This window comes from Adiantum capillus-veneris, chromosome 10 (assembly GCF_014529385.1).
Source record: "Adiantum capillus-veneris isolate H3 chromosome 10, ASM1452938v2, whole genome shotgun sequence".
Taxonomy (NCBI): Eukaryota; Viridiplantae; Streptophyta; class Polypodiopsida; order Polypodiales; family Pteridaceae; genus Adiantum; species Adiantum capillus-veneris.
This window is the reverse complement of record NC_140940.1, coordinates 137,761,081-137,785,705: the sequence shown is the minus strand read 5'-3', so window position 1 is coordinate 137,785,705 and position 24,625 is coordinate 137,761,081.

Sequence of the window (24,625 nt, the reverse complement as noted above, 5' to 3'; positions counted from 1 at the left end):
CTACAAGCCCCTCCACATTCGATGCAACCTTGAGGTCCCTCTTGGACTTGATCCGATTCTCTGCACATTCCTTGCAAGCCTCTCCACATTTTGCTTATACACTCTCCCATATAGAGCAGTTCCCCCTACATTTGGTGCACCTCATATTGCTTTCAAGGCTACCCCTGTCCTATATGCTCAAGCTTCCTTAGCCGTACATGTAGCTTCTGGAAAGCCATCATTAGCGCAACCCTTGTTTCCCTTGCGAGCATATCAAACTCCATAATCCTTCTATTGGCCACCTTAGCCATGATGTATTGATTATTTCATATGTATTTATTTGTGATGTAATGGCACATTCACACTTGGTACTTATTCTTGTAAAAATATTATAACATTTTCTAGGAATTTCTCTCCGTTTTTAATTAGTGTGGTTAGTCTATCCATGATGTTAAATAATCCTTGGTTTTTATGTAGGTTAACCAAAGATGTTTAATCTTGAAGTGATATTTTCTTGAATGTTTTATTTTAGTTGAAAAATTGAAGGAGGGCATGATGTGAATGGTCTTCAAAGTAAAGTCACTTAAAGTTTCAATAAAAGCCAAAAAAAGAATGAGAGAGAGAGAGAGAGAGAGAGAGAGAGAGAGAGAGAGAATATTTTGAGAATCTGCCTGTCGGATTCCAAAAAGTACGCATTGGAAAATGATCGCCTAAAAATTATATCCCCATGAATACCCATTCCCACCCGATGAAGTTGTTGGTAGTTGACATTGGCACTACAAGTGGAGCCTCTTTTACATGTTTTCACATGACATTTTGGTAGTGACAACCATTACACTTCTAGGGGGAGTTTTGGATGCATATGGTTTATTATACATGACTAGCACTTGAGAGTGCTTGTGCTCTATTGAGAGCATTTTACTCCGTGCAAGGAGCTAGTTCTATTATTTGCTTGCATATGCATTGATGAATGTTTGAGTACGTCTCTTGCAGTTTTGTAGTGATAATTTCATGTTTTAGATGTACGTTCTCTTGAGGATACTACCATTGTACATGATTGTGGAGCCGATTTTTGCTTGTTTTGGCAGTCCCCAACTGTGTCTAAGAATCGATCTGGAAGAGCCCTTTTGAGACTGTTGCTAATCGTGTTTGCATAACCTTTCATAACCAACCCATTGCATTGTGGATAATAAGGACAAGAATGCCTATGCTAAATTTTCATTTTCTCCATGAGAGCAGCAAAAAGTTTTCCCCTAAACCCCGGTCCACAATCAGAAGTGATAACCATAGGAGCTCCAAACATGAAACACACCCTATTCATACCAAAAAGAGGCCACTTTCCTGATGTTACATCTTTTACAGCTCTTGCTTCCACCCACTTTGTAAAATAGTCCACAACTACAAGGATATACCTTTTTCCATTGTTGGTCTTTGGCATTGGACCTACAACATCCACTCCCCATTTTGCAATGACCTCTTCAATCCAAACTCAACACATTGCTTCAACCCAAGGAAAAGCGTGAGATACGTGGCCTCATTGTTACTTTCAACTTCATCAAGATCGTAAGATCTAGAAAAGATTACATTGCCTTTTGGGTTCTTAAATGACTACCCCACCACTTGCCTTTTGAAGAACTTTCCTGTATGCACCATCAAACATCATTGTATACGAGTCTGTAATATCTACTTCCTCTTCATGATCATCCTTGTCAACCCTTGGGTAAGATGGAAGCTCCCCTCCCTTGTGTACCACTATGTTTGCCAAGTGAGCTTTAACAAGATGATCCACTTTAAACTCAAACTCATACTCTTGAAGCTCCAAAGTCCACTTTAAGATGCACTTGCTAGGCTTCAAATGTTGTACTACATCCAGCAACATGTTTGATCTATAGAGTAAGCACATAGAACTTTTGGGGCAACATATATGTTTTGAACCTGTGACAAGCAAGAACCAAGGCAAATACCCACTGCTACGGTTCTATGTAGAAGAACTTGCTTACATTCTTCATCTTGCTCTCAAAATAGACTGGCTTGAAGTTCCTTCCCTGCTTTTGTAAGAGCACTGACCCAAAAGCTACGGACCCCACATTAATAGATACATAGAAAATTGATTGCAAGTCAGGAGGATTCACTGTTGGTAGAGCACACAATACCTCCTTGATATCATCAAAAGACTATTGCATGCCCTCATTCCACTCAAACCCTTTAACTCTTTGACTCATTTTAAAGAGAGGATACACATATTGACATAGCATCTAGAAAAAACGTGAGAGGTACCTGAGCTTATGAACAAATGATGCCAAATCCTTTGTGTTTTTGGGTAGATCCATAAGCAATAAAGCCTTAAATTTCTCTAGATTGGCTTATATTCCATTTTGGGCAAACACATGTCCTAGCAAATGGACTCTAGCACGATCAAACTTACACTTCTTTGGGTTGAGTTGCTCACCCTCTTGTTGAAGCCTTTCAAAACTCAACCTTAGCTTCTCCAAATGTGTGACCCTGGAGCTATAACATCTAATGTCATCCATGAAAACTCCAATGAACTTACCCAAGTAGGGAACAAACACACTATTCATCCACCCTTGGAAGGTAGCATATGCATTAACTAGCCCAAAAGGCATTCTTTTGCAGGCAAAACAAACCCAAGGAGTAATGAAAGTCTTGTTTAATTGATCTTCAATCGCTATCAATATCTAAAAGTAGCCAAAAAATCTATCCATGATTAAGTAGCACTCATGACCCACAATCTAATTGAGGATTTCATCGAGGAAGTGTAGTGGATAATGATTCCATTTTGTGGCGGCATTTAAAGGTTTGAAATCAACACATATCCTAAATATTTCGTTCTTCTTGGGCACAATAACTACTGGAGAGACCCATTTAGATTCCTCCACTCTAAAGATGAAATCTGCCTCCAAATGCTTCACCACCGATTCAAGAAGTTCCCTGTCATGAGTGACCCCCAAACTCCTAAGCTTTTGAACCTTTGTCTTTGGCACCTTCTTCTAGATTGATTCTATGTCCAACCCCTTTAGCTCCTTTCAACTCTGTATATTTAGTGGCAAATAGCTTTGGAAACTCCGTAAACATGTCTTCATACTCCTTCTTTTCTTTCTCTATCAAGTCCTCTCCTAGCATGTTCCTTGCATTCACTTTGGAAGGCTCTACAATTGCTTTTGGATTGTCCTTGTCCTCCTTGACCTTCACATTATACATGGATGCTTTCTTCTCGACACTTATCCCAAAAAGATCAAGACATAACTGTTATAGAATTAATATTTGATTATCTAGTGTAGGTGATAGGTAGAAAAGGCTAAGGGTTATGCAAAAGGATATCATCTTTATGGACATTTCATTATTTAAATGCTCTTTATGAGCTAAGGCCATTTAAGTCCGGCCGGCCAATGTGTATTCATTTTTGAGCATTGAAGAATCTATAAATAAATACATGCAAGAGGGAAATGCTCACTCTTGCACGGGGGGAGATTGCACCCAGTGTCTGTGTATTCTTCTCTCCTCTCTTCTCTTATCTCTCACCATGCTGGCGTAGCACTCCGCTCTAGGAGGTGCACCTGCAGGATTCTTTTCTCTCTCTACCGCTCTATGTCTCTCTTTGTTCGAGTACGGTGTTGCATACGCGCTATGGGTTGTGCCAAATATGCCGATTTGTGCTTTTCATGGATTGAAACATGCTATTTACGTATTTTGCAGGGAAACCGTGCCTTCCGTTTGTAGCACTGGTATCGAAGCTCAAGGAAACGGTCTTGTACGCTGTGGCGAACTTCATTTATCAAAGCTAAGTGTTGCATCATTTTTTTAAATTATATATTCTGTTATGTCTCATCTTTGACATTAAATGCATATGCTTCATCTATACATGTTTAATTACCAATTAATAGCTAGATAAATCTAATTGAATAGCATAACATTGCGATTAAATTACATGTAAAAAGCAATTTATAAATTACTTATTAGGCATTTGTGTGCAATTTTTTGCACTATGAGTAGCGTGTACATGAATTTTCATGCTTGGAATGGATGAAGTAAGAGTTGGATACGGATGAGAGAGGATAGTATAGGACAAGAAAAACAGTGGATGAAGGCAAGAAAATCTTCAATGTTGAAGGAATGACTTTGAGTTCTAGCGGGAACCAACCCCGGTTATGAGTAGCATGCATGGCAATGGTTACCAACAAATGATACTAAATAGCTACTGGTGTCCATTTTTTTGTTAATTCTATTTTGTTTCCTTTTTCATGTTCAGGAAGCATGCAGCCAGTTGTTTGCAATGCACTTAGCCGCCCCACATCTCCCCCTTTATCCCTCACTCTCTCTGTCAGACGCATTGCATGACAGGCGCCGAAAAGGCCAACCCTGACAACTACTCGACCCTCAACCACTAAGAGGCATCTAATGGAACAACACAACTTTACTGCCATGCTGAGCCACACATGCATTCGAACTCTCTCTCTCTCTCTCTCTCTCTCTCACATTCACACGCCCCTCTCTACAGCCGTACCGGCCCCACCAACCCTGAAAGTCACACTCACACTCACTCACACTTGCACCCACCATCATTTTGATGGCCATGCGAGGGTGAAGTTGATGGAAACACACATGTCTTCATCCCAGTTTACAATGCTTGCGTTGCTACCATGGATTGGTGTTAGGAGCTGCAACCAGAACCCACTACTCTTATATTTATGTCCACGCACTGTTGTCTGCACTCAAACCCTGTAGACACTGTTGACTGACTTTTTCTCTTTTTTTTAAATAGTGCATATAGTATTTCAAGTAGAAAATGCTGGGTAAGAGACAGCAGCTGATCATGCACGGATGGAGACCACCAGCCGGAGACACACTTTTGAGGTAACCTGCACGGAGAAATACCTTAAGATTTACTACAGCCCTGCATTTGGAGTACATGCAGAGAAACTCTCAACACAGAAACCAAAGAAAAGTGCGTGTGCAGAATCCTTTGGCATTTGAGGTCACAGTAGACATGAAAGCGACAAAGGGAAAACAATGTTAACTCAGGAAGAATAGGAATCAAAAGCGGTGTATTTAATGTGCTACCTTTGACGAACTTGTGAGTTCCTTGCATTGTGATTTCCGCCCCGTCTCTCCCTCCACCTCTCTCACTGCAGGGCTGCCATAGAAGAAGCATGGGAAAAGCTTACAACACGTCGCCATGGACCTGGTACGTTGTTGGTTTGGTTGTAGGTTGAGCCCAAGCTTGCAACCTAGTTCTCCTTTCTCAAGTGTTTAGTCTTTCTCAATGTTCAAAGCTAGCATCGCAGTAATGCTTGCACAATGCACTCGAATATTAAAATCTGCCCAGCTTGCATGCATGATGAACGAGACTTAGGGAGTTTTCAGTGGGCGTGTTGTCGACGAGCCACAACTTGGAATCTTGACAGAAGGGACATATGGGAAGTTCAGCTCTAAGAACCACAAAACACAAAGCATACACACCAAAATTGTCGGGCGGTTCAAATTTTCCAATGACGTGACTGTTTTTATTTAGTTATTATTATTATCGCACCATCATGTACAATCCCAGTTACCATCATCGGTCTTGGTCCATCTCGGCAGTTCCTGTGCTGAGCTGAGATAGCGTTCTCAATTGTTGCATCACTATGAATTTCTTTTTGATAATACATATAGATATATATTTGGAGACCATCCTTCACCTTTGAGCTTATCCCACATAATTCTCCACTCATTCGATAATTTCTTAAGGTTTGCTGAGATTGTTCCAATCCTACTAAATTAACCGCGTATGGTAAGTTGGTTATATTAATCTTTCTTCCAAAGGCCTAAATGACCTATGAGATCAATGTGCTACAATCTTGTTTGATCTCCTACCATGTCTAGGTATGAAATAAAAGGCAGTAACATAACGGCTACACTGAACATCCGTGTCTTATGTGACTGGCTTGCATCCGGCACTGCCCTGGGATGTATTGCATTGGGCAGTGAAGACCATGAACTACACAATAACATAGTCATATTGGATGTCTCCCATGCCTTGCTAAAATATTCTAGTTCCTCTTTTCGAGCCTCCATCACTGATAGGGTGGCCCTCATAGACATACGCGTCTTATGCTCCCAAGCATAATGACTCTATTGATCAATTTACCTCTAGTATAGGGGGCTTCTGACGTCTATTGTACAACTTTCTCCTCTCCATGTCGAGTCTCTTCTTCTATCCTACTGGGATCCACCAACAAGTCACTTCACATTCTTGACTCTCACAAGGCAATATTCACAGTTCCACTACTCTCTTTATCTTTTCTCCTTGACAAACACAGTTCCTCCACTTACTAAGCACAACTAACACCTAGATATGGCCAGATCAATATCTCACTTGTATGTTTTCATTAGTGACATAGAACTCTTCCGCAAGTCTTCTTGATTACACACTATTAATGTATATTGAGACTGGCAAATAACTGTGATTGTTTTCAACATGTATATAACGTGTTCTTGAAGCATCTTTTACTTATTTTTGCAAACCTTGTCAAATTGCTAATCTTCATTACATAAATTTTGCATAATTCCTACACTAGTGATGCTATAAATTATTGTAGGATCTAACCTTTTTGCATACTACAAAGTTGTTAAAATTTCTCTTGTTGACACTTGCATTACCAGTGGTCTGACATTTGTACTTTGCTTTAGTATATAATTTTTATTAGATAATCCAACTGTCTATCTTCATTAACATTAACCAACTGATTCTTTTGCTACTGACCTTCCTTTTTAACTACTTGTTTTGCATTTGACAGTTTAAATCCAAGTCCTTTCTTTGAACCACTCCCAGGTACGTAATTTTGCAATGTTTCGCTAAAGCATTTTAATCCTCTTTAATGAGTAATTTCTTCCATGTATCGATTGCTATAATCTTCCTTAACCTCTCATCATTATGATTCCTCTCTCTCATGTTATTAGATTGTCATACATTGGCTTCAAATTCTCCTATGATACAACTCACCCTCTCTACTTCCTTCTATGTTGTTCTTATTTCGTACATGTATTTCATAGTAGACAGTTAGTAGTTTGCAACCAGCATAATCAAATGGATAATTTAAAAGGAGCGAGATCTTTTGCTTTTTGATCACAGTATGTGAAATTACCCATCCTCACATTGTCGCTTGCTGCTTCCCTTGAATGTAAATTTAAATTGAGGAGCTTTATCATCAAGTTGATATACAACTACACACAATAGCTGATATGGATAGTGAGAAACAATTTTCTGCAGCACTATGAGACCGCATCATACTCCAATTTGGCACCACCAGCTAGTAAATGTTTTGTGTCGTTTAGTTCTTTATGTCTTGTCTCGTCCATTGGTCACGTGCACACAGATGCACCGATTTAGGCAGTGTGTAGATGCTCATCCTAGTGCAAATTTACCAATTTAGGCAGCAGATTGATAAATTGCAGATTCATGATTTTTAAACTTATACCAAATGCAGATTTATCGATTTAGGCAGTGATAGCCGTTTTTCGGCTTTCCATAATTGCCATAGTAAGCTACCTCACCCTATCAAATCACTCAAAGACTGTGGCTATCCCTACCATTTTACTGTACATAGACGTGTGTGAGTTAGGGGACTTTCCCCATATTTTCTTAAAAACCCTCAGCTAGCTAGTCACTGGGCTAGTTGAGCCAAAATAATAAATTAAATCAAAAAAATAAAATATATTATGGCCCATTTGTGTATAAATATTGCATTGTATATAGGGCCTAAATATAAGGAATTTTCATAATTATTTTGATATTTATTTAAATATTTATATTTAGGTGTGTGTTATTTATGCTATGTACATTGACTCACCATTATCACAATTTTTCTTACCATACTCTATATTCCATAAAGAAATAATTTCATGCAAGCTTCTCTTATTTTTGGTGTAACTCCATCCCAACAAAAATCCAAAAAAACTAGTTTTATTTATGTGTATGTTTTTTCACTATTGTGATTTTTTTCCTTCCTACATCTATTCTCTATTACTCTCATAAATTAGAACACCGAAAATTTCATTTTTTTATGGTAGACTTATAATGAGAGAGATTTATTTTGACGTATTTATATTTTTTCCACCTATATTATTTGTATTTGACATGTGTGCATATTTTTTTAGACCCCTCAATATTTGATTTTCTTAGTTGTACTATTCACTTATATCATGATCTCAATAATATCTTCAATTATAGACCAACCAAATAAGGTCAAGGGTATGTGGTATGCATGCATGCACTATGGGGGGCTCACTCTTGGAGGTATTCAAAAGAATCATCCAAAGAAGGACCTCACAAGGAATTTGTGTTTTATTTAAAGTTCTTGATAGCTTGTCTCTGAGTGTTGTCATCAATTTAGCCATAAATCCCACATATTGTAAGAGGGCGCATGGTGGAGAGGAATCCCCTGGCCATAAGACAATGATTGGGGTGGCTTTTCTTGTGATGTGTTGTGGTGTAATTTACTTAAGCTATGTTGAACAAATATTAATCTCACTTTGATTGGTCATGACAGATTTGTAAGAAGGTATTAATGCAACAAGCACCCCCTCCCCCTTCTCTCTCTTTCTTACATATATAATTGTTTGCTTGATCATTGCGGATACATTTCAAATCAGCCCGGGAACTCTCTCTCTCTCTCTCTCTCTCTCTCTCTCTCTCTCTCTACGCGTCCTAGTTCGCATCCAAAACTAGGTGGTGCCCCAAATTTGTGTAGGGTTAGGTTGCGGGTTTGTGTGTGTATTTGTTGTTTTTTCCAACCCCAACCCAATTGAGCTGCACGGGAGCCTATAATCTACTTAGCAATCAAGTAGATTATATAAATCATGAAAGCTTGTATGACCGAGTTTAATTTCAAGGCAACAAAAATTGATCTAGAATTTGGTTTGGATTAGCATAACATAAGAAAGAAAAAAAACATTTTCACATAAGAATCTAGAATTCATGTTGAAAGACCTTTCAAAACTTTGTGTAGTTAGTTGATGTCATGAGAGAAAATGATTGTTTGGAACTAATCTTTGTGTGGTTCTAGCATTGAGAGACTATGACACACTATACCTTTGATGATATCCCAATCTTCTTCGGAAATCTAGAAGAAGATGTACATGATTTTCTTGTTGATTTTAGAATGGTTTGTCGTATCCTTGGTAAAAGGGATGACATTGAAAAAGGGGATTTTCTATTGCAATGCCTTAGAGGCAACGCTGAGCAATCGTTTTGGAGTATGTCTTCTCAGATTGAAGATGGGTATACCCAAATTTCCAAAGCTTTGAAGACCAAATTCTCTAAATTTCCAACAACAGAGGAAGCATGGGCTTCATTAGGGAGACTTCAACAACATGGTGAAGACTACTATGCTTATGAGGATATTTTTTCTCGTCAATGGGGAGGATTTGGATTTAGTTCTACATTTCCAGATTATGTAAAAATGGAGCAATTTATTTCAGGTTTGTCTCCTTTCCTAAAGACTAAGGTTACTTGTAGTGGACCCTCTACCTTTGAAGAAGCGGTCACTATTGCCCGAAGGAAGTTTCACAAGTACTTCTACATCAAAAACGGTTTCCATCATGCTGGAAGAACCAACCATCATGAAAGTGTTTCTATCAAGGAGTCATCTCCTTTGCCATACTTGTCTCCTTCTACTCCGACAAATGTTAGAGAAGTTATTTACATGCCAACTGATTATTCAAGTGCTAAAGTGTGTGGCCAAGACTCAAATGTGGAATCTTTTTCTTCTACCTTTATCACAAGCATGCAAAAATCAACACAAGATATCTCAAATGGCATTGATGATTCAATAATGAATACATCCAACCTTTTGGCGGAGGATCAATTTCTAGTCCGAGCAGACGAAGATTTTGTGCAACATGAGTCTATGGAGAATGAAGACCTTGAAGGTAACCTTGATCTTATGGAATGTTCTACGAGTGTATCTTGTTTAAAAGAAGAGAGTGAAGAAGAAGATGAAATCATAGGTGAGGAGATCATAGACCACATTGATCATAAAGAGATGATTGTGTACATGGAATGCCAACTCCAAAACAAAGTAGAAGAGTGTGAGTTGAATCCGTGTGAGGATAATCTTCAAGAAGTGTTTGAGGATGTTGAAAAGCATTGGTATGACCCATGTATATTAAGCATGGAGGAACCTATCATGCAAGAAGCCAAAGTTTTCACAAAATCAAAGAGTAATCCATCAACCTTTGAGGTGGTACAATGTGAGGAGTTACAACCTTGCCAAATGGGGGGCTTAGAAGGGGATGAAAAACATGGGAGAGTAGTAAAAAATAAAATCATAAAAGGAAACTGTCAGAAGGGTATCATTCTCTCCAATGGTGTTTTAGTGGGTGGCTCTTCATTCATGGGACAATCTCTTAGCAAGAAAATCCAAACTTTTGAAGCCCCAATCATCTTCACATTGGGTTTCACCTCTTCAAAGTCAACTTCTCCTCTCTTCACATATACCTTTCATCGGGGTCACCATACCTTCTTAAGTGGAAGAGGATATGAATACTTGGTGAGGAACAGATGTTTCCAAACCTTCTACATTTGGTTCTTTGGTGTATGGAGGTCACACATTGTGATGCTTCTGGTCTTCATCATAGATGAAAAAATTGTTGATTGCTACCTGTGGATATTTCATCAATCAATGCCAAAATCTATTCTCTTCCAATGTGTTGGAAGCAATAGAAACCTTCGTCTATTATCTACTTATGTGGTAAACTATTTGCAATATCTTCCAATAGCGGTTGGAAGCATGGATCAAGCTTTCATAAATCATGAAGGTCATATAATTTTTGACTTGATGAGCCTACCCAGGTTGAATGAATTTTATGAGCTACAGTTACGGAATTTGCTCATACAAGCTCTTGAAGATCGTAGCAGATACATCAACTTTACACAGGAGGAAGAGCAACCAATCTTTTATATCACATTCATAGTGATAGATGCAATGATGGACAACAATAAAATCTACAAGTTTCTTCAACCGAAATTAGTAAGTGATTCCATACCATACATCTCTCTTTGGGAAAGATATTTCAAGATCTTTGATCCTGGGGGGTGCTTATGGAAACTTTCTCAATGAAGGAGGTTTACTCAGTCACTTCATTACATCCTGCTATTGGCTCTAAGAACCTTTCATATAATACAAGGTTTTTTAATCATACAACAAAGGTTCTTCAAAGATGAGAGCAGACAAAGACAGACGTTACACAATCTACATGTTGTATGATCGGATAAATGATACATGAATATACCATTATCTAAGGGGGGGGCTAATGATAGCCGTTTTTTGGCTTTCCATAATTGCCATAGTAAGCTACCTCACCCTATCAAATCACTCAAACACTGTGTCTATCCCTACCATTTCACTGTACATAGGCGTGTGTGAGTTAGGGGACTTTATGGACCCCTCAATATTTTATTTTCTTAGTTGTACTATTCACTTATATCATGATCTCAACAATATCTTCAATTATAGACCTACCAAATAAGGTCAATGGTATGTGGCATGCATGCATGCACTATGGGGGGCTCACTCTTGGAGGTATTCAAAAGAATCATCCAAAGAAGGACCTCACAAGGACTTTGTGCAGTGGAAAAAAACAGTCGGTTTTGCTGAATTTTTAAAGATCACATGCTCTCCGAATTGGAAAAGGTGATACAAACAAAAGTTGTAGCTCGTGGGCTGAACTTTTACCTCAAATGTTTTCATATTTTTTTGAGCTATGAGGTGTGGTCTATGCTTTTATTGGTGGAACCCAGTTTGCCCATGCTATGCAGCCACACTCCCTCTTCCACTTTATCATTTTCCTCATTCACACACACTTCTCCACTCATCATCCCCACCTCTCTCACCACTCCTCTCTACACCCTACTCACCTTCTTCTCAACCTTGAAGAATAAGAGAAACCATGGTGAACTCATGTCTCCTACACACACTTCCATTCCAAAATTGACCACCTAGTCTCATTTTTCCTCTTCCATATTACCCATATCTATAAAGAAAACCACAAAATTCAGCCTCTTCTCTTGAAAGACAACATCATATGCTTGATACCCAAATCACTTTTTCACATCTCCACATTTCATTTTTGGCCGCTTCTAAGGTGGTGCACACATCACCGCAAATCAGGCAATGCAAATAGACAGTTACTGCATGTGCCAAACTTCCTGAGCGAGATGAGGGTGCCCACACCTCCCACTTGAATTATTCACATTATAGAAAGCTCAAAAACATTCTCTAGGTCCAAAAGAATCCACCAAGAACCATATCCAAGGTCTAGATAACCTATCGAGGCATGTCCGTGTGCCCGACTGCTGGCACACGAACCCGACTATTCACAATGTGCACACGTTGCATCTTCTTTTAAAACTTGAAACCACTTTGGAAAGCTCCCAAATTCATGTATTTACATATTTTTGTACATATGACCATGCATATACACGCTTGTTTGTACACGCCAAAAGCGGTCTATCACCGTCCCAAGATTATGTAAGGATCCATGAAGATCACTCCTTGTATACTAAAAAGTTGAACGATGATTCACTTATCATGATGATACATTATGTTGAGGATATACTCATTGTTAGGAAGTCTAAAGATGAGATTTCCATTTTGATAAATTCACTTAACACGCAATTTTCTATGAAGGATTTGGGAAATGCATGTCTCTTTCTTGGCATGCATATCAAGAGGGTTAGAAAACCTAGAATATTGGAGTTGTCATAGGAAATGTATATCCACAAGGTCTTGAAACTTTTACTATGTAGGGGGGGAACACATTGAGTACCCTAATGCAGGCATATGAAAAACTTAGCAAGAATGATTCTCTCAAGTCTAATACTGAGAAAGAAAAAATGACCAAGGTGCCATATTCTTCAACAGTTGGTAGTAATTGTACACCGTGGTAGCCACAAGACAGAACATTTCTTTTGCATTGGGAGTGGCTAGTAGATTTATGGAAAATAAGCATTAAAAAGTAGTGAACTATTTTTAAGATTTTTGAAAGGTACAACATACAAGTACTTGCGCTTTGAAAATAGTGATGTATCCATTGTGGTTACATGGATGCAGATTATGCAGGTTATGTGGATAATCAAAGATCCATGTTTGGTTATAGAGAGCAGTTTTTTTGGCTATCCAAAATTGTTGTAGTGAGCTACCTCACCCTACCAAAATTACTTAAACACTATGGCTATCCCTACCATTTCATTGTACATAGGCGTGTGTGAGTTAGGGGACTTCCCCCATATCTTCTTAAAACCCTTAGCTAACTAGTCATTGGGCTAGTTGAGTCAAATAAATTTTTAAAAAAAAATTAAAAAAATTATGGCCCATCTGTGTGTAAATATTTCATTGTATAAAGGGCCTAACTATAGGGATTTTTAATTATATTTGGGTATTTATTTAAATATTCTATCTAGGTGTGTGTTATTTATCTAAGTATGATATGTATATTTACTCACCATTACCATGATGTGTCTTACCATATATTCTATAAAATATCATTTCATGCAAGCTTCTCTTATTTCTGGTGTGAATCCACTCCAAGGAAAAACCTCACAAAAATACCTTTAACCATCAATCATTGCCCTTCACCAAATTTCTATTTTCTAAAGGTATTTTTCTTTATCTCTTATAAATAAATATATATCGATAAAAACAAATGAGGACCCTCCTCATTTGATTCCCTATATTAACATATTTTTATTTTTATATATATAACTCACACTATTTTAGATTCCATGAATTGTTTATATATACTATCCTATTTTTTCCATCATATCCATATATTATATTTATGTATAATCCAAAATCATGTACATTTTCAAACTCCTAAGAATCAATTAGGTCATGCTCTTATGAAAAGAGGGGTTCACCTTTGGAGCCATATGCAAATTCAACAAAAGGGGGGCCATTGAAGACTTTTATATGAAGAAAAATAGGCATTTTGGTGGGATTTTTTATATCCATATCCATTCCGATTTTGAAGAGGTGGATCAAAGACAAAATGTGCACCAAGAGCTAAATAATGACCTCAAAGTTTTGATAATTTTTGGAGCTGCCACCGGTGAGGTACGATTTTTGGAGCTACCACATGTGAGGTACGATTTTTTGAGGCGATCCCAGTCTGCCCACTTTTCTCACAAGTAGCCCATAGTCTTCTCTCACCTCTTTCCACACTTCTACACACACACACACACACACACACACACACACACACACACACACACATTCCTCTCAATCCCTTACTCAAACCCCGGGGGGTTCACTATATTTAAGACTATTATATCACGTGCGTTCAGGCTCTTTTTCTAAAATCCCTATTCTGTGAATTTTCTAGGAAATATAATGAACCCTTTTCTTTTAAATCCTATAAAAGTTTTTGAGATTTGTAAAAAACATATCCTTATGTAAATTTATTTCTGTAAGTTTTAAGGGATTTAAATACCTTCTGTTGAACTCACGTGATAGGTTACATACTATGTAAGGTGAACCCCCCGGGACTTAAACCTGCACCTTCCATCACTTTCTTCACCATTAACCTCCCCTCTTACTTCCATAGCTATCATATTATCTCTACATGTACATACACCATCTCTATGCCTCTCTCTATTACTCCAAAGTACAATTCCATCTTACTTCTTATCTATATACATAAAATTTAGCATGTAAACCATGTTTAACCTCTTCAAATTGAGAGATCTCATCAACCAAATTGCCATTTTAATCGCGATAATCAACCTTGGTGGCGGTGGCATAAAGAAGAGAAGAAGAAGAAAAGGAGGATTGATAGTCATTTTGAAAACCTACACAAGTAAGTCCAAAACTTCTTCAAGCTTTGCTAGCACAAGGATATCCTCACTTCATTCAACCATCTTACTTCAACCATGCACCTCATTCTACCCATTGTAAGTATATCATTGACTTTCTAGTGATTACTAACACTAACCACTAAAATACTAAGACAAAATAGCCACTGACCTAACCATAAAAGAAACTTCACTTCAAGACATGTGCATAGTAACTCTCTCTCTCTCTCTCTCCTCTTCCTTAAAACTCTACTTTCACCTTATCTACCATCAATAATCTCTCCTTTGAGCCCACATCCATGACTCAAGCAGACAAAGAAGGCCCGCAATGTTTTGATATTTAGAAAAAATCTTAATCGTGATTTGTTAGCTTGTAAATTAAGATTTCCAATAATCTTAATGAAAGGTCGCCAACCTATAAATAGGCCCCTCTCATTCTTGTAAGTAGACCCAATATCTCATATAGCACCCCAACACTCTATGCGTGAGGAGGGACTTAGGCGTAGCAACCACTTTGTGAGCTTCACTTTCAGTATGAGAGAAGCTCTCAAGCTACACCATTGCAAGTGAGAGAGCGAGAGTTGAAAATCTCAAAACCACTATTGTATATGTTCTTCCATCATCAATAAATTGAGGTTTAGTGTATCAAAGACATGAATCAACGTTCAAATCTTCGTCCTTCCACTTGTGCAATATGGTTTGGTGAATTCAAAGTGACTTATGTATTTTAAGTTTTTATCATTTGATCTTGCGTTAGTGTGTTTTCATTGCCAATTTTGTGTCCACTGTAAGAGGGTATTGTGGTGAGAGGTCTCCCACACCCGAAGACAATGTGTGTATGTATGTGTGTGTGTGTGTGTGTGTGTTGGCAATGTTTAGCATTCACTAAGCAGTGAGTAGTTTTGTACAAGCTCTACGATAGCATCATAACGAACCATATCTATTTGCAAGTAACAAACAAGGTATTATGCAAGTTTTATTTCTCTCTGTCTTCTCTTTTATCTAGCTCTCTCTACTCCATTTGGTGTGTCTTGGTGTGAGATTGATTGTGTGTGTTTTGTGGCACATCTTCTTGGTTGTGATAAAATAACTCTTGCATCCTAGTTTGCATACCATAAATCAGTGGTGCCGTTTCACTTATTTGGCTGTGGTTTTGTTGTTGTTGTTTTTTGCTTGTGGGTGCCCCAGTCCCAATTGACCAACCCGAGAGCCTTGAGGGGTGTTTAGAGGTCGCCTCTCTTGTTGCCCGCCCCAGACCGCCTCAATTTTGGTGATCTCATTGAGGAGGGCTTGTGTATGTTGTTGTGAATACTCAGCCTTTAGAGTAATCAAGTAGCTTGCATGAATCGCAGAAATAAATTTGTATGACCCGTTTGTTCCCACTGCAAGGCAAAAGGTGCATATCATTGTAAGCACAAAATTACAATTTCAACAAGTAATTTGTAGAATTTTGGGCCTCTTAGGTTGGCCAAGATAAATGCTTCAATAAATCCTTTTATTTTGTCTCTCATTAGGTACGACCTTAGTTTTGACGTCTATATTTTTGTTTTGTTTGAAGCATTAAGTCATGCATAGACCATGGATAATGGCCCAAGAATAGATTTTTTTCCCTTCCATTTCACTCCACACCATAGAATAAACATTGCAGTTAGTAAAAAGATCCATTTTCAACAATGTATGGTGTTCATGTTTGGTGCCCAAAGAGTAGGAGAAATTCTCGTGTCACCAAACCCTGTCATCCTGCCTCTTGTTGACTATCATGTTTAGTGTCCAAAGACTAGGAGAAATTCTTGCGTCACCAAACCCTGTCATCCTGCCTCTTGTTGACTATCATAGATAAATTGATGTGCATATTTTTATTTTGTTGTAAAATAGATTGCAATTTAGAAAACATCATTGTGTAAATTTTTTAAGAAAAAAAAAACGTGTTGTCACTTTGAAACCAATTCACTGGAGGCCCAACGCCAAATGTCAGGATATCCTCTCTTTTTTTGGAGAGCCTGGCAAGGATGCCGAGCTATTTCTAGCAAATTTCAAAATGGCTTGTCACATAAAAAGAGTGATAGAAGATGAGGAACGCTTATAAATGTTTGATGTAGTTCTGAGGAAGGATGCTAGCACTTGGTTTGACTCTCTATCTTAAGAGGTTAAGGGAAACTATAATGAAGTCGTTGATCATTTCAAGCTATGATTCTTTGATCCCCAAAACACTCAAAAGCTATGGCAAGACATCGTTTCTCACAAACAAAAAGACTTAGATGACTACTACATGTATAAATAAGAGTTTCTAAGCATCAACATCGAGAGTGATTCCTGAGGTAACAGTCAAGGTAACTAAGAATTTAATTGAATCCTTAAGCAACTTATCAATCCACCTTGCACAAGTTGTAGGTCCCAAGGGACAAACAAAGAAAGCAGAGGAGCGAGAGCCACGACCTAGATGACTTTTGCAATGTTGGAATTGCCGAGAGTCTGGACATGGGATTATAATTGTCCTTGGCCCCGTGGGGAGCGAGGGATACCGAACTTGAATTACCCAGTGACAAATTCAAGTGAAGGAACTAGTCAACAACCATGACTTCTGCAAAGACCAAATGGGGCAAGACCACCTCCAGGAGGAGTGGAAGGAGTTCCACCTTTGCCACACCCAAATGTGCATGTGGTAGAGGTGACAAATTAAAAAGAGGTTGACATGGAAGAAAATGGCATTAAGCGTGGCCAAGGAAAAGATAAGGAGAAATAAGGAGTTACGTCACAAAGTGACCATGGAAGAGAAAAGAAGACGAAGGAGACCAAGGAAGCTAAGAGAACTTGACGTCGTACAAACCTCCAAGACTTCTCTCTTGGACATGGTATGGCTCCATACAACTTGTTGGAAGACTTGAGAGGTAAGGGTCTTGATATCTCATGGCCTCAATTTCTTGCATTATGTCCACAAGTTAGGAGGAATTTAACAAAGGCAGTTAGCACTAGGAGAAAGGTTAAAGAGAGTGTGCCTCTTGTAAACATTGCACAAGCTGAAATGAATGAGGACATTACATCGGTGCTAGACTGTTACATCAAAGGAAGATTGGTTAGGAAAGGTGTAGTGGATGGGGGTTCACAAATTTGCATCATGACAGAGGAACTCATGCAGAGACTGGGCATGTACATCCATGAGACACCTGAAATCAAAGTCAAGATGGAAAACAATAGCAAGGCTAGGTGTGTAGGCATTTGTGAAAATGTCTTTGTAGAGGCCTTTGGCATTAAGAAGGCAGTGTATTTTTATGTTATGTGGACCAACGGAAGTGGATAACCATTTATCCTAGGAGGACCATGGCTAATGAAAATGCAAGCTCTGTAGGATTGGGAAAGTGGAAGTTGATCTACAGGAATGACAGTTGAATAAGAAGGTTGTCTTTGACATGAAGGAGCAATGTCAAGAGGGGCTCCATGAAGAATCATCGTAAAGTGAGATGGAGGAAGACTGGATTGATATCACTTCAAACGAAGAAGGTAGCAGTAGCTCTATGGAAGAGGATTCTTCCGTTGAAGTCATGGGGGTAAGGTTTAACACAAGCAACCAAGAAACCTCTTGCCCAGGCTTGGAGGAGGTAGGTCCTCAAGAGAACCAAAATGTGGAAGATGAAGGAATGTTAGAAGGTATGTTGTCTACCACACTTTACAAAGGGTGAAAGAGAGGAGTTCAAATGTGTGCTAAGAAAGTTTCTTGAGCTTTTTGCTAAAGATCACACCGATGTGCATGGAGTAGATGATGTTCAACACAAGATAGAGCTAAAGCCAGAGGTCACACCTAAGGCTCAAAAGCTACTAAGGCTAGGAGGCATCAAGGAGCAGGCTTTCCTCAAGGACGTAAGAAAACTTCTAGCAGCAGGTTTCATTTATCCAGTGGAGAACTCAAAGTGGGCCTCTCTTGTTGTTTTCACTCCCAAGAAAAACGGCACTGGAAGGTGTGTGTGGATTACCGTCCATTGAATGAGGCAACAAGAAGAATCACTTTCCCCTCCCATTTTAGGATGAGATACTAAATGAGGAACTGGTCATGAGAAGTACATTTTGTGTGATGGCTACTTGGGCTACTTTCAAATAGGTATCATATTAGAGGATCAATTGAAAACAACCTTCATCACTCCGTGGGGTTGTTATGCTTTCAGAGTCATGCCATTTGGCTTGACAAATGCTCCTACAACTTTTCAACGCTTCATGAACATGGTGTTTCAAGCATTCTTTGGAAAGTCCATTAGTGTTTTTATTGATGATTTTTGCATTTATATCTCAAAATCATTACATCTACAAAGGGTGGAAGAAGGTTTGAAGAAACTCTATGACATAGGAGGTCATCTCAACCTTGACAAATGCCACATAAATGAGGATGAAGTGATCTTGCTTGGTCACAAGGTTTCCTATAAAGGTATTGAGGTGGATCCTTCAAAGGCAAAGGCTCTTCCTGAGCTCCCATCACCCAAGAATCTCAAAGAGGTCATCTCATTCATTCAAAAGGTGAAGTATATGTCACAGTTCCTTCACTAAGCCTTGGAGTTGCTGCATACTTTGCAAAAATTATCACAACAAGTAGAATTTGCATGGTATGATGATCTTGAAGAGTACTTTTGTAACATTAAAGTCATTTTTTCAGAGCTACCAACACTCATGCCTCCTTGTTGGGAGTACACATTATTTGTTAGCTCTAGTGTTGGAAAGGAAACAATTGGTGCGGTTTTATTACAACAATATACCCATACTACGAGGATGTGACCCATCTACTTTTCTAGCAGGGTCATGAATTCTTTGGAGAGAGGCTACACAGAGGTAAAACTCATGATGCTTTCTCTCATTTTTGTGGTGATGAAGTTTAGATCCTACTTGCTACCAAAACCTTTTGTAATTCTTACTGCAAAAAATTTGTTCCATTGGGTGTCATCTCAAATGAATCTTAGTACTAGGATCTCAAAGTGGATTATGGAGTTGTAAGAGCTCCAATACTCTTTCAAAGTAGAAGATAGTGTGTGTGCACAATTGGCGGGGATTCTCACTTATCGGGTACATGAGAAGGAGATTAAGGTGCCTAAAATAAAGACCCTACCATTGCCACCACCAAAAAGTATTCCTAATTCTTTTACATTGTTATTTGATGGAGCTTTTTGATGAGTCACAAGAAAAGTAAAGGGAAGGCTAGTATTGCTCAACCCCAAGTGGAGAGGTGGTCATGAAATAAAAGGTCAATTTACCAAGTTAAACTACAACAATGAAGCAAAATATGACACAGTACTTTATGGTTTAAAAATGTGCATTGGTTAAGGTATAGAGTGTCTAATTGTAAAGGGAGATGCACTTCTCATTGTGAAAAATATTTTAGGCATTTGGGAATGGAAGAGTGAAAGTTTTTAACCGGAACAAGGTTCATGCCATTTATATGTTGTTTAATCAGTTTGAAGAAGTGCAACTACATCATATTCCTAGGAAACAAAACGAGGATGCTGATTTACTTGCACAACAAGAAATTACATGTGTTGAGAAAGAAGTGCAGGTCACCATGGTGGCAACAATTGTCAAGGAACTAAGATACTAGGGATTGGGGTCATTGGCTCCCATTATTGGCTACGTTTTGGAGGGCGAGTTTCCAGCACAAGACTTCACAAAATATCAGAAGAGGAGACTCATGAAGAGGGCGAGTTTCTATCTCTTCCTAGAAGGCTCCCTCTATCCAAGAGGGAAGGATCAAGTGTGTAGAAGAGTACCAACAATGGAGGAAATTCTAGGCATTCTAAAAGGTTTGCATGAAGAAGCATGTGGTGGTCATTTTGCCCAAGAGTTAACTGTGAAGAAGATTTTTCTTGCAGGGTATGTTTGGCCAAGCTTTCATGTACGTGGATGTCCATCATTGGTGTAAAAGTAGTCACAATTGGGTCAGGTAAATGGAAATAGGAGATTGGTACATGGTCCAAGGCAAATCGTGCTTGCAAATGGACCCTTTGAAAAGTGGGGCATTGATGCTATGGTTCCTCTGCCTAGAACAAAAAATGGTAAACTCTAAAATCTAATGGCTATAGATTACATGACTAGGTGGGTAGAGGCTCAAAGTGTGGCAAGGGTAAATGGGAAAATAGTGAGCAGGTTTGTCTACACTTATATTTGTTGTAGATTTGGTACACCTTTGGAGATTGTTTCTGATAATGGTCCAGGGTTCGAGAAGGTTTTACTCTCCTGTAAGTTTGTGAGGAGCTTCACATTCTACATCGTCATAGCACACCCTACTACCCACAATCAAATGGTTTGGTGGAGAAGGCTAATGGTGTCATTGCAGGCAGCATTAGGAAGATGGTTCAAAACAAGACAAAGTTGTGGGATGACTTCTTGGATGGTGCCTTGTGAAGACGAAATACATAAATATGAACATGCATTGAGATGGAAAGATCAATGGCTTTACATGCCAACAATCAGATGTGGCACATATATACTTGGCATATACATAGGTGCTATAGCTTAGTAAATCAACATGCAATGAGGAAGCTTTTGATAGGTAGTAATTGCATGTCCAATCCAAGATTTTTGGACGACAACAAAGTTTCCTATTATTTCATCCACTTAAACTTCTGAGGTGCCAGCATGCCACTAAACTTAGAGTGCTAGCACAAAAAAAAGACATCAACATCATGAAAAAAGGGGCCAGGAATAGCCTTTGAATATTTATTCACAGCATAAAAGTATTTTTTATTTTTGATGAGACAAAAAAATCTATAAATATGGTAGTGCCAAAAATGAAACTTGGGTTTCTAATTTGAGTAGGTCGAGAAAAGCTAGGTGCCACTAGTCTTGATTGGAGCAAACAACAAAATATAACTACTACCTGTGAACTATCACTAAACATGGTAGCACCACAAAGGAAACTTGGGTTTTGAATTTGAGTAGGTTACTTGTCTTGATCGGAGTAGACAACCAGATATAAACAGTGCCCACCGTGAACTAGCACTAAACATAGCCTACATGTGTAATAGAACTAATATCAACCTGTGCAACATTAGGCAGCACCCTAGTAGCCTACAAGCATGTGACCTCTTGTAGTCTCATGTCCATGATGCTCGCAACTACCTTGCAGCCTCATGCCCATGACAAACGCAAAGCCTCTTCTACATGCGACTACAACAATCTCTTCTGCATGCAAACACAACACAAATATATAGAAAAATAACTTATGTTGGTAACAAATATGACTTATCTTTTGTCCCTACATTGTGCAAGACTTTTGATTTTTGTGTCATGATGCTCATAATGTATTGGTTAGCTCAACAACGTCTTTGAAACTTTTGGTTTGTGAGCTTGATTGTGATGAAGTTTTTGATTGGTCTCATGAAGCTCCATCATAACCATTGAGCCTTTCCTTGGATGGATTGTGCACAAAACCTTGCCTTGGAATGCTTGCTCTAATACCATGTTGACAAGGGAGGAATACTGAGACATGAGATGATAATGTGTGTGTGTGTGTGTGTGTGTGTGTGTGTGTGTGTGTGTGTGTGTGTGTGTGAGAGAGAGAGAGAGAGAGAGAGAGAGAGAGAGAGAGAGAGAGAGAGAGAGAGAGAGAGAGAGAGAGAGGACTCCAGAACTCAAATCCCAAAAGTGTATGTAGAGAGCACACACTGAGGCCCGATGCTTTCCTAGCAACATTTTGCACTTCTCGACATCATGTAAGCTGGAATCCACCAAATCATATGTGCATTATTGGCTTCTCCTCATATGGGGCACTTACAAAGTGTGCAACATACAATATGGTGGACAATACTGACAAGTGACCACTAAAGGTATACTAACATTTCAATCTTGATGCCATAGGATCCATAGTACTAATACTACCAAAAAACATTTATGTCCTATAGCCCATTGTTTTCATAGTATTCATATTACTAAAAGCTTCCCATGGAATATTCAAAGTGTGTCCAATCACAATACATACCATAGAGGATCCTCAACAACAAACAATAGTATTATTAATATTTTTAGTCCTAATGTACCATAGGACTAGTAATATCAATAAACAATTTCAATTTCATTGCCCCATAGTACTCGTAGTACTATGTGCAATCCTCACAATAGTTGTAGTGACAAAAATGCCATAAATGAGTAGTACTATGGTATATTGTACATTAAAGCATATACTTCTTATAGTTTGTAACATTTCAATCTTGATGAATCATAGGAGTGTGTCCTTAATAATAGCAATAACAAAATATGCCCAATACTAAGATCACTCTCTCCAATATTTGCAGAAGTACACTATGATACACACACCATTCAATATATTCCTAAAGTAGTACTATAGAACTACTTACATAGATTGAAGCCTGTACTGAGGTTCATACTCTTTGAGTAGTAATACATAGTAGGTAGAAACTTATCAAGAGATTGATCTCTTTAAAACCTCAGGACTTAAGCAATGATTCTTTGCTTAGGTACTCCAAGAAAAAGACCACCAAAAACTATCACCATGAATATCCACCCGTGCTTTTTTAGATTACAAGGGTGAATGGAAAGATCCTTTGTAATTTTACTATTGATATGTAATGGCACATACTCGGTATACAAAATCACGTATAATGTGAACCTCAGGTGTTGATGGTGTAAGACCGTATGCATAATCTCCACCTTCCCTTCCAAATGTAAACTTTGCACCCTCTTGTTGATATAACTGACAATAACAATTATTGTCAGTTGGAGAGTTCTTGTTGAGGATTGATCTATACCGACTTTATGATCTTTACTCACTGTAGTGGTTGACCCCTCCTCAATGATATGCCCAGTGTTTGCGTCAACTTGGGCATTATTGATTGGTGATTAAATCGGAGCTTGCATGAATGTATGTTGTGTCACTAGAAAATTTATGCACCAACAAGGGATGGAACTTGGAGAGGAAGCTAGACAAAGACAAACTTAAGCCATGGACACCTACAAGTTGACAGGAGAGGTAGATTTGTGACATAGCTTTGGGGCCAAGAGAATTAGTATAGAGAGGGATTTCATTGTCAAAAGCTAGCTATAAGTGTGCCTTCTTATTTTAGCTTCAACATCCAAGGAAAAAACCATGCAATAAATACATATTTCCATAAAAGGAATTTAAACTAGCCGGCTTTCATCCTCATTGGGTAATCACTAGTAGTGGAGCATTCTTGGAACACGTAGACCAAAAGAAGGCTATTCGATACACCCTAATGTGTTTTGACCTTGATGCAAAGTGCATACACCATGAAAGAAGAATAGAATATAGTAAGAAGTTAGAGAGAGATGGTTCTTCTTCTTCTTCTTGTGAATGAGAAAGACATTCTTATGGAGATGGTGATGGAGAACTAGAACCACTATGTATGATATGTATGTAGAGTTTCATTGTACTCTATGCAATTGACGTGCCTAAAAATTAAACAGTATTTCACCTTGTAAATTCTTTTTCCAAATGAAGTGCGACCTAAGCTTACATATGGAGCCCCCTCTTCTACCTGGAATAGTTCTAGACTTTTTGGATCTTTGTTAAAACCATGGCCTAGCTTTTGTTCACAATGCATCTAGAAATTGTGCTCTCTAAGCAATACTTGACATCCACTATCTCTCAGTTGTCTCACTGAGATCAAATTATGCCTAATTGAGAAACATATTTCATATGATAAAGCATGTATGATGCACCACTCAAAAATGAAAAAAAAAACATCTCATGCACCCTCTGTATCACACATTAAACCATCAACAAATTGCACATAACCAAGTCTCCCGTTAGAAAAATTACTAAACCACTGATCACATGGTGTGACATGG